The following is an 11,902-nucleotide window of genomic DNA, read 5'->3' as shown; positions in this document are numbered from 1 at the left end:
CCCAGGTGTCTGTCACAGTGATGAAAAGTTGGTAATGTCCAGCGTTAGTGCGGTACACCTATTCTCATGGCCACTAAAACAGTGTTGCTGACTGAAGTCCAGCTTACGGGAGGGCTCTTCATGCTGTGTATTCTGTGGGTCTAGACACACAGAATGAGAGGCCTCGTGCATTTGGTAATTTCTCATCACTGCTCCAGAACACCTGACACAAATAACTGAACGAAGGAAAGCTGTTTTGGCTTGGGTTTCAGGCCACAGTTGCACGACTCTGTTGCTCTCAAGACCTTGGCCAGGCAGAAACATCATGGAGGAAAGACACTGTAGAGGCAGCAGCTTACCCTGTGACACTGGTAGTAGTAACAGGAGGGAGCCCTGCTCGAAATACACCCTTCCAACACATGCCAGCAGCCTTCAGGTCCCTCAACCCAAAGTTCCAGCACTTCCCTTCAGTCTGATTGAATTTTGACTCCATCAGTAAAGCCAACTGCTGACAAAGTCAGAGCCCCAGTGACATGGCTGGCTCTGGAGTCATCCTCACAGGTTTTCAGGCTGAAGGGGGGGCTTTCCTGGTCACCAGGACTCTGTGTCCAGTCAGGCTGACCATGAGGAGGAACCAGCTGAGCGCAGACGGACCCGTACAGAGAGCTCTGTGACTCTGACACTCCACAGATGCTGTGCGTTCAATCTGCTCCCATCGGTGGCCATTGCTCTGATCCACCGGATGCTGCCCTGAGAAATCACAGCACACAGAGGCCGTGCACTGGTCTCACTCACAAGAGAACTTTCATCTCTGTTATTGTAGCTAATGCTTTGCGACAGTTACCCAGGAAAATCTCTTAACTCTGTGTGGCCTGTATTTGGATGTGCGCTGAAAACTGTGGCCAATAACAGTCATCCCAAGGAAAATGAACTGGAGGAGCGTACTCTCCGTTCACCTCACAACACTGGTGTTTGGATTTGGGGTGTGTGGGTGTGTGTGTGTTTTATTACGAGCCTAGCTGTTTTGACTGCATGTATGTCTGTGAACTATGTGCATGTCTGGTGCCCATGGAGGCCAGAGGGAGAGTGGAACCCCCTGGAACTGGAGTTACAGATGGTTGTGAGCCACTAAGTGGGTGCAAGGATTTGAACCCAGGTCCTGTGCAAGAACAGGTAGAGCACTAAATGCTGAGCCATTTCTCCTTTCTCGTGGTGTTTGGATTTGTCACAGTCAGCTGTGTTGACTTCTAAACATAAAATAGACACTTTGGTCTTGGCTGATCCCCTGAGCGGTGGTCAGAGCAGGGCCAGGCAGGCATCTGAGCTGCACTGTCACACATGGTATAAAGGCAGCGAGGGCTTCGGGCTTTCTAAGTGCAATGGGATTTCTCTGCCCAGGGGAACGCCATGGTCAGCATTTCCAAGGGAAAATGAGCCAGATTGTTGTGATCTAGTTTTCACTCCCAAGGCTTAGAGACACAGACACTTCTAGTTTAGACAGAGCAACAAGCGTGTTTTTATCTCCCGGTTTTAGACTATGACCTGAGTAGCCAGAAGAATAAAGACAGTCATTCCCCGGGCCAGGAAGAGCCCAGGGTGCCTCTCTGTCCACTGTAATCCAGGACTCCAACTCTGAAGAAAGCCACCAAGCTGCTGAAACTCTGGCTGAGGCTTCCTCTTTGCTGTTGGGAACTCCTCTGTGGTGTAGTGTGGAAACATCTGTGTGTCTGAAACACGGCTGTGCTCGAAGGCTTAACAGATGTTCTGTCACAGAGCTACGCCCCAGCCTGACCACCTATTCCGTGCATTAGAGAGCAGAGCCAGGAAGCCTCCACCAAGGTTCTAGCACAAGTGAGACGTCGGGGTGGGGGGGTCGTGCAGTCTGACTGCTTTCAGCCTTGAGTGACTTGGTTATCAACTCTACTGCTTTCGAGACCCCTGAAAGAGCAATCAGTACTTTAAACTGCTGGTGTGACTATTAGCATAAGCCTCACATCATTTAGGAGCTATATATAGAACCAGAGTTTTAATTCTCAGAAATCACTGACCACTGCACCAAGTTCCGAGTTTAACAACTGGATGGCCAACGTAGCCAAGTTAAGGCTGACGTGTGTGTGCGTGTGTGTGTGTGTGTGTGTGTGTGTGTGTGTGTCTGTGTGTGTGTACACGAGTGCCACAGCAAGCAACTGGAAGTCCGAGAACATGCTGCAGGGTCATCACTCTGCTCCTGGGGACTGAACTCGGGCTGTTAAATGTGGTGTCCAAGTTTACCCACGGAGCCATCTCACCAACCCCTGTTTTCTTTTGATAACTCCACTGAAGTGTGGTTAAGAGGCAAAGGGCACGCTTGGTAGTGTGCACCTAGATACATTTGACACACGCTCACCTGAGCGGTCACAGCTTGAATGAGCACACCAGTTGTCCCAAGGGGCTTCTTACCCTCCTGGCCACATCCTGTCCTGCCCCTCCGTCATCACCAACCACGAACCTCTGTCACCTCAGGCTAATTTGAACGTTCCAGACTTTTATAAACACTGCATGGTCCCGAGTGCTCATACCTTAGCCTGGCTTTGCTGATGGAGTAGGAGCTACTCACCACTGTGATGATGAATAACCCCAGAAGCAGATGCTATTAAGGTGCACCCATGTGTGAAAGCCACCAACACATTAGCCCAGTGACTTCCATGTCAGCCTTTTGCGCCCTCTAGTGGTGGTGGCCAGCGCACTCTCCAGCCCCACTGGAGAGGGCTGATCCCGAGGGTCCTCTCTTGCAGCAGGAGTCCTGCCAGGGTTGTGAGCATGCGTTGACGGGAGTACCGCTGCCCTCCCTTCTTGCAAGCCCTCCTGCGGCACGGTGACTCGCTTTCAGTTCGCTCTTTTCCAAGACCCCATGGGGATCCTGCAGGATGGCTTGGCTGAGTTACAGCCACCTAGGGAAGTCATTCATGATGGTCCTGCTGTGCACACCTGCTGGGTATGACCTTGGCACATGGAAGCTAGGCCTGTGAGTGGAGGAAAGAAAAAGACTAAGGAAGGGCTTCCACACGAGTCACCCGAGGCAAGGAGCTGGACCTGCAGCTTGGCTGCCGGTTGGGGACTGATTCGTGTCCCCCAAAAGCCATTCAAATCCTACCTCGGTACCTCTCAGCATGTCCCCTTATGTGTAAACAGGGTCTGTTCATACGTGATCCATTAAGACCCTATAGGAGTCGACCATATGAAGGGGCCCCGTAATACAACTGATGTAAAAGGGAAATATGAACCTGGGTCAACATGAAGAGAAATGCAGGGATGACAAGAACAGAAACTGGAGAAACCCCCGGACACCTGACTGCCAGGAGCTGCAGGAACAGCCGTTCCTCTCTGTGGAGTTCTGAGGCTTAACTCTGGATTTCTATTTCCAGTCACTGGGCTGCCTGGCCCGAGGAGGCTCAGGTTCACTGACATCGCTCTGGTCCCTGGTGACTGGCCTGCTTCCCAGAAGTCAGTGCTTTACCCCGGCCCTGTGTGGTTTTGTTGCTGTTTGTTTTGTTGTTTTTCTCTTTTGGTTTTTTGAGACAGGCTTTCCCTGTGTAGTCCTGGCTGTCCTGGACTCAATTTGTAAACAAGGCTGGCCTTGAACTCACAGAGATCCACCTGCCTCTGCCTCGCTGAGTGCTGGGATTACAAGTGTGTACCACCACACCTGGCTTGTTGTTCTTTTAAGTCTTTAAAAACACACAATAAAAGGGATTTCTTCAATTCCTGGTGTACTAGTGGCTTTTCTACTGCCAAGGCAAAGAATCATGACTAAGGCAGCTTATAAAAGAAAGCATTTAATTTGGGGCTTGTTATAGCCGGGCTGTTCTCATCGAAGAGGAGAGCAGGATGAGCTCTTTAAGAATGTGAAGTGTTTATTGAGCCACACAGACCTGGCCAGGGGTTACACACTCCTGTGGCTACGAGTCTAACAAGGTGGTCTCTACCTGAGTGAACCAGGTAGAGTTATAAAGGTAACCCCAAGTTTGGTACACCCCTTGACGTAGCTGCAGTGACTATTGGCAAGCATGACAGGACATGGACTTTTAATAAGAATAGGGCACAGGGTGTCACCATGGTGTTTCTGTTTGGTCGGAGATGGGAGCAGAAAGCTTGCAGCTACAGAAGCAGGACAATGGCAGGTGTGAGCTAGGGTTCCTGTAAAGTACTTTGCCTCCCGAAGGGTCAGGCTGACCTCAGTTTTAGCCTGGGGTTGGGTCAGGATTCAGCAAATGTGTTTTTCTCACTTCAGGCTCAGAGGGTTGGAGTCTGGTCATCAGGATGCAGAACAAGGCAGCAGACATGGTGCCGGAGCAAGGGCTGACACCACACATCCTGACGCATGAATGGGAAGCAGAGGGATCTGACTGGGAGTGGCTGAGTCTTCCCAAACACCTCCTCTGCCAAGGCCCCACCTGCTAATTCTTCCCAACAGTCCCAACTGTGAACTAATAGGAACCTTCGGGGTCATTCTCTTCCATGACTTATCAAACAAAGCTACCAAACCGGGACCACGTATTTAACTGCCTAAGACTACGGGGGATTTCAAACGACAACACCTTTTACCATACCTGGTAAAAGGCATTTCTCAAAAATAAAGCTCATACTTCCTGTTTAATCTTAAACTTTTATTTTATCTTGTAGTCTTGAGATAGGGTCTCATGTAGCCTAGGCAGGTATGAGTTATGGTTCCTGATGCTAGCTCCTGATCCTCTTGCCCGTCTCCAACGCCCCCTGCTTGCTGGAGAGTCATCTCTCCTTCGCTTTTTCCATCATGATCGGTGTGGCCGGAGGCTACACAGACCTATTTCTCAATTACCTTTCTCACGGGGTATCTAAACAGGAAATAAGACATTTCTCGTAAGTGACGCTATGACTATGAACTTGCCCTTAGGTAGAATATTTACTTCTGCAAAGAGAACCAACTTGTTCTAAACTCAATGTCTGTCCTATCTCAGGAACCCACACTCAGGAGTGCCCAGAGAGATCTGAAAACACTTCATTGTACCTGCAAGCAGACTTCAAGAGCCTCAATGATGAAGTCATTGAATTACATGGGAGGTGCCAGGTGTGTGTGTGAGTGAGTGCACGCCCGTGGCTACACTTTTTATCATAACACAAGGGTGCTGCGAGGGTGTGAGGAAGGCCCTCGTGCTTTATCTCCACTCAGGTTCCAGTTTGCCTTAGGTCGTGACTGGTGAACCCTGCAGTGGAATGCCACTCCTTCATGGTGGGAAATTCAAGTGAGATTTTGTAACTCTAGACAAAAAGATGAGGAAAAAAATGAGAAATTTCTCAACAAATGCATTAATGAATTTTAAAGATCTTATTAGAAAATTAACACAATTTACTGGCCATGAGAGCCCTGGAGGACACAGGACCTTGAGGAAGGGAGCCCTGGGTAAAGATATGGAAATGTGCCTTTAAATGCCGCTTTACAGGGAAAACTGTCAACAATTAGCCTTTGTCATTTTCCCCTAGGAGACACGACGAGCCCAGTGACAGACAGACAGACAATAGTCCACTGCCTCCAAAGTCAAGTTTGTTCTCATCCTTGAGGGCTGCCCACCCTACTCAGAGTGTCTTTGCTAGCACTGTCTTAGATAGGGTTTCCACTGGTGTGACAAATGGGGAGGAAAGGGCTTGTTTCACCTTACAGCTTTTAGATCTATCATCCAGGGATGTCGGGGGCAGGAACTCACAGAGATCCGCCTGCCTCTGCCTCCCAAGTGCTGGGATTAAAGGCAGTAACCCAGATAACCTTCAGTGACTGGTAAAACAAATTCTGATATTTCCATACAACAGAGTACCACCCATCCAAAAAGAGAGTGAAACTGTGGATGCAAGCAATAAGGATACATTTCCAGAGAATCAGTGTGGGAGGGAAAAATACCAATCCCAAAAGGTTACACTCTGTAGACAGAGCCTAACTGTGACATTGACATGGGGTTACAGACTCTGGATTGGAGTAGGATTCTGGGGATGGCTGCTCATCATTGCTAGAGGCTCAGGGGAGCTTGGGGCGAGGGCAAGAGTGCGTGTCTACAAAAGTTCAACACAGGGACCCTGGTGGAATGGAAATCTTCTCTAAGCCAGCAGTGACGTTGTAGTGTAGATGTTTACAATTTGGGAAGCTGGGTGAGTTTAAGGGATTTCCCTGTAATATTTTTTACTATTGATCAGCCAGGAGGCCAAGATGAGATTGCTCCTATGTGATTCTTTAATTGATCTAAAATTTTTTAACAAAAGATTATTGTCAAAAGTCAAGGAATTAACAAACGTAAAATCCTAAGCAAGTGGTAGGGGGCTTTAACCAGGAAGTTCGGAGTAAGCCAAGACAGCTGGTCAGCATGCTCAGAGTCCTGGAGTTGCACGTCTTTAATCTTCTCTTCTCTCTAGGTCCTAGGCTCATGTTTAAAGTAGAGAACCTTAGGTCACAGTGCTGCTAGGTGCTGCTATCTCTCTTCCTTGCGTACAAACCACGTACAAACTGGCCCATACCTTTGGAATAATGTCTAGGAGGGCAGAGACTGGTTTCCTAATTCTAATGACAAGAATGGGTCCCCAACAGCCAGAATTAAGGAAGCTATGTGTCCAGGGTGCCTGACCATGCTGCGTCCCCTCCCCAGGGATCCCACAGCCTTGTATCTTTGGCTCTGGGAACCTGTTGTCTTCTGTAGGCATGTCAGGTCTAGGTCATCAAGACCAGGAGCTGTGTCGGCTTTTGGTCTTTATGGGCATCTTAGAGGTGCTCCATGCGTGTCATTAATTGCTGCTCCACCTGTCCCACTTGGGACAGCCAGGCCTGGAGGGGGGAAGCTTAGCCAGGACAGGTGGGTACAAGCAGGATCTTGGTTGGGCAAAGAGCACACACCTGAGAATAGCTTCAGAGAACTGGCTCATTTGGGGGAAGAGAGTATTTATGCCCCTAGGGAGGTGACCAGCGTCTCTGGGGCAAGGTTTGTGTGGCTGTATATAACTGGCCAGGACAGGAGTGTTGGAAGATGCTTTGTCTGCATCTTCAGAGGCTGGGGAACCTTATAAGGTCAAACAAGGAGTGAAGTCTGGTAACTGTCGGGGTGGTGAATTCTTCCTAGGGTGGATGGTGGGGCATCTAACTTTATGGCATGAGGTTGGGAGGGGAAAGGGAGCCAACTCGTGCCATCCTCACCTGAGGTACCCAGGGGTATGGTCCCACAGTTAATCAGTTTGTGTCTGTATTTGCTGCAATAAAATGCTTCAGTGTGTTCCTTTGACACTCTGGTGCTGCCTGGTATGTGAATAATTAAACCCATCCCCGTCAGTCTCTCCTGACATGCCACACTAGAAACTGAGTCGTGCCTCCTGCCACCTTGAGTGTCTTCTCTCTGGTTTCCCCGGAAGCACCACTGCAACTGCACATCCTCTTCCTGGCCAGCACTTCCATGCTTAGCCCTTTCACTGGTGTTCTGAGGAGGAGGAAAGACTCTTGTTCTGCCTTTCTGTCTGTGTCTGTCTGTCTCTCTGTGAGTGTGTGTGTGTTTGTGTGTGTGTATGTGTTGAAACAGGATTCCCCCCCCCCCTTTTTAAGACAGAGTTTCTCTGTGTAGCCTTGGCTGTCCTGAACTCACTTGTAGACCAGGCTGGCCTCAAACTCAGTGAGATCTGCCTGCCTCTGCTTCCCAAGTGCTGGCATTAAAGGTGTGTATACCATACCTGGATGGAGCCCCCCCCCTTTTTTTTAACCAGCCCTAGCTCCCAAATAATTGACACAGGGACCTGAGAGTTATTCAACAAGCTTTATGCACTATAACTGGGCAGATATTACTCTATTCTAACATATTTATGCTAGTGTGGCCACCTCCCAGCCACGTGCCTTTTACTTGCCACCTCAGCCTTGTCTTGGTCTTTTTTTGTATTTGTCCTCATAGTGAACTCATCTCTCTCTTCCTCTCTCTCCTCTTCCTCCTCATGGCAACTTTTTTTTTTCTTCTTCTCTCCTCTTCTCTCTGGTCCCTACCTGGGACCCCTGACTGGGACAGGAAGTCCTGCCTCCTGCCATCTCTCACCCAGCTGTAGGCTTGTTAATTTTACACAAAACTGATACAGGAGATTCTTCAATGATCATGACAGTGCCCATGTCTGGACTGTAACCAGATCTCAGGCACAGAAATCAGCATCTGAATACATGGTCTGTAGCACAACACGGAACTCATAATGTAGACAAGGCCTACCTCAGCCTCCCAAGACTGTGTGCCACCACACCTGGCTTTTATTATCACAGAGATGCCCCTGCCTCTGCCTCCTGAGTGCTGGGATTAAAGATGTGCACAACCACACCTAGCTCTGGCTTCCCTTATACTTGTCACCCAATCCCCCAGGACACATGGTACCATCACTGTTGTCTAACTTCTCCATGTCTCTAGGAAGGACAATGTCGAGAGGGTCCACTTGTTCACTAGTGACATGGGGGAGCTGCCGAGTGAGAAAGTACTTTTCTCCACAAAGCCCAGCATGCTTTCCCCCTTATAACTGTACTGCTCTAGCTGGTTTAACTACACCAACTATTGCTTCAAACTTGCCTCATCCCCTAAACTGAATTTAGCCTGTTTCTTCTTTTCCTCCCTCTCTGTCTCTAAGACAGGGTCTCCTTGTGTGTCTCAGGCTGGTCTGGAACTTTCTATGCAGCCCAGGCTGGCCTTGAATTCCCGATCTTCCTGCTTTAGCCTCTGAATGAGTCAACACTCCCAACTTTTGCTCTTTCCCTCTGTTATGCTTACAAAGAGGCTTTGCTGTGAGTTTATTGTTCTTTGTTTGCTTGGGGATTGGGTTTCTGGTGTGTGTGTATGTATGTATGTCTGCCTGCCTGTATTTGAGACAGTTCTCACAATATAGCCTAGGCTATATTGTGATCTTACTGTCCCCCGAGTGCTGGGATTAGAGTGATGTATCACCTCCAGCTAAAAAGCTTCTGAAGTCCTCCGCTGAGACTGAAGCCTGCAAAGGGACATCTTACTTCTTTTTTTGTGGTTGATATGTTATAAAGAAATGCGCATACACACACCTTTTTTTTTTTTTTTAACGCCCCACACAGCACCATGTGCAAATAGGTCAGACCTAAGAAAAGCTTTGATCATCTGACACTTTGGTTCAAATTTTGTTGCTGGTCATCACAATGGCGAGTGGGGACCGAATGTGTCAGAGCTGCACTCAGGGACTCCGCCAGCACACTGCTGGTGCTGCTAGGAGCGGCCGAGGAGTGCTCTAGCCATGGCTTTGATAAAAACAGCAACAGTGGGGCTAAAGAGATGGCTCGGCAGAATTCCAGCACCCTCACCGCAGCTCACAACTACCTGTACCTCCAGCTCCAGGGAATCTAGCATTCTCCTCTGGCCTGCACAGAGTGCAGGCAGGCAAAACATTCACATACATAAAATTAAAATGAAACAGCAGCTTCATCACATGCATCCTTAGGAAAGAACAGTACAAATGAGAAGGCACATGAGTAGTAGGCCAGACAGAGGACAAACGTTGGTGTGGCAGACACAGAGAGGATGGTAGTAAGAGACTAGGAATAACGTAGGGTTAAGAAGCCAGAACCATCTTTGGATTTTATTCTGAGTGACACGGAAATCAGAGGATACTAACACAATGTTTTATTTGCTTGTGTGGTTGGTTGATTGTTGTTTTTGTTTTTTTTTAATTTTTATTTTTTTATTATGTATACAATGTTGTATCTGCATGTACACCTACACACCAGAAGAGGGCACCAGATCTCACTATAGATGGTTGTGAGCCAGCATGTGGTTTTCTGGGAATTGAGCGTAGGACCTCTAGCGGAGCAGTCAGTGCTCTTAACCTCTGAGCCCTCTCTCCAGCCACGTTTTGGTTTTTCAAGATAGGGTTTCTCTGTATAGCCCTGGCTGTCCTAGAACTTGCTCTGTAGACCAGGCCTACCTCAGCCTCCCAAGACTGTGTGCCACCACACCTGGCTTTTATTATTATTTTAATTTATTTATTTTAATTTTATGTGCATTGATGTTTTGCCTGCATGCATGTCTGTATGAGGGTATTGAATCCCCTGGAACCAGAGCCACAGACAGTTGTGAGCTGCCATGTGGGTGCTGGGAATTGAACCCACATCCTCTGTAAAAAGCAGTCGTTGCTCTTAATCATTGAGCTGTCTTTCCAGTCCCCAATTTTTTTCAAAGAAATATTATTCTGTTGCTGTAGGGGACCAGTGCTAATAATGATTAATAATCCACCACATCATATTTGGTATGAAGGAGATTTATTGTGGGAAAGTGGGAGGGGGGAAAGAAAGAGGAGGGCACCTATGACAGACAGAAAGAGACAGAAAGACAGAGAGGACTAAGTGCACGAGATGGTGGGTGATTTTTTTGTTTTGTTTTGTTTTGTTTTGTTTTTCTTAAGTTGGGAATATATCTGGCAGCAGCAGGTGATGACATTAGAGGTTGCTAGGCAACCTAGAAACAGGCTATAGAAATAACATTCCTTGCTTTTTGTTTAATTTAAAAAATGAAGAAGTAGGGGTGGAGAGGTGGGAATGAGGACGTTGGACTGCTTCTCATGCTAGACAAGTTAAAGTATACAAAGTATATACAAGTATATAAATGGAAGCAGCACTTGGCTGCCATGCGGGGGGGGGGGGGACACACACCTAGAGAGACAGAGAGTACCAAAATGTCCGGAAAGTTCAGGGTAGAGGGCAGGGTATGCCAGCCATGCCCTGCAGCAGGTAAGGACCGAGGGATGCTGGGAGACCTGAAGCTGCTTGCCCAAGGTCAGAAGCACAACCAGAAAGTTGTTTAGTGGGTGTTATGGGTTGAATGGAATCCACCCCAAGATATTTTGAGATCATAAGCCCTAGTATCCATGAATGTTTCTGGAAATGAGGATCTTTGTCGTCTATAACAAGAACTATTTTTGATCGGATTTGCTAAGCCCCCCTTTGCTCCTAAATATCTAGCTGGGTTTTCTACCCCACTTCAGACTGTTTAGTTCCTGAATAAAAGACACAAAGACCTTTTAGATTTATAATAAGCCTTAAAGCACTAGAGCTTGGCAGATATCAACCCTCTAAGCTATTTTGCTATTTTCCAGCTACACACCCCATGTTACTTGCCATCATTTGTCTTGCGGGGCTGCTTCTGTTCCATCAGGCCAGCCCTCACGGCCACATGCTCATGGTCCATGAGGCCATGATGGTGCCTTCCTTCTCTCCAGCTTCCTCTCCTGCCATCTGAGTCCAAGCCCAGGAAGCAGAGCTCTACCTACTTTTCTTCTGCCCATCTATAGGCTGTCTAGCCTTTTTATTAACCAATTAACCTTAAATTGGGAGCAAGGTTTACACAGCATCACTTGGTGTGCCTGAAAATGCACTTTTCTGGGTAGCAACTTGACGTTGGGGGCAAGGGTTTAGAATTTGAATACATAGCACCAGACCAAGCCCCAACACCTGTCAATGATCAAATTAAGATGAGATCATTACCATGAGTCTTAAAGTTGGGTGAGCAATATTCTTCTAAGATAGAGAAAACACAGGGAGACTGCCCCACAGTAATGCATGGAAAGGAATAAAAGTGATGTAACTTCAAGAACTGAACAGGTAACTGGTAACTGAAATGTAAAAGGAAAGGAGGGGTTCTCCTGGAAGCCTTTAGTGTCAGAACAGTGCAGTATCAATTGTATTTCCAACTTAGAGGACTGCATGCCTCTGAGAATATGAGAATAGCTATGAATGGGACCTGGTGCAAACTCATAACTTAAAACTAACTTTTTTTTTCTTTCAATTCGATTGCAAAGTTCTCCAGCATGAACTTGGTAACAATTTGGTGTCTCAATGTCAAAGGTTGCACAGTCCTTCATGTCCAAAGTTCTAAAGAAAATTCCAGTTCCCCCAACT

This window comes from Psammomys obesus, unplaced genomic scaffold, assembly GCF_907164565.1.
Source record: "Psammomys obesus unplaced genomic scaffold, mPsaObe1.curated_primary_1811, whole genome shotgun sequence".
In the NCBI taxonomy this organism is placed as follows: Eukaryota; Metazoa; Chordata; class Mammalia; order Rodentia; family Muridae; genus Psammomys; species Psammomys obesus.
Note: the sequence above shows the minus strand (reverse complement) of the source record.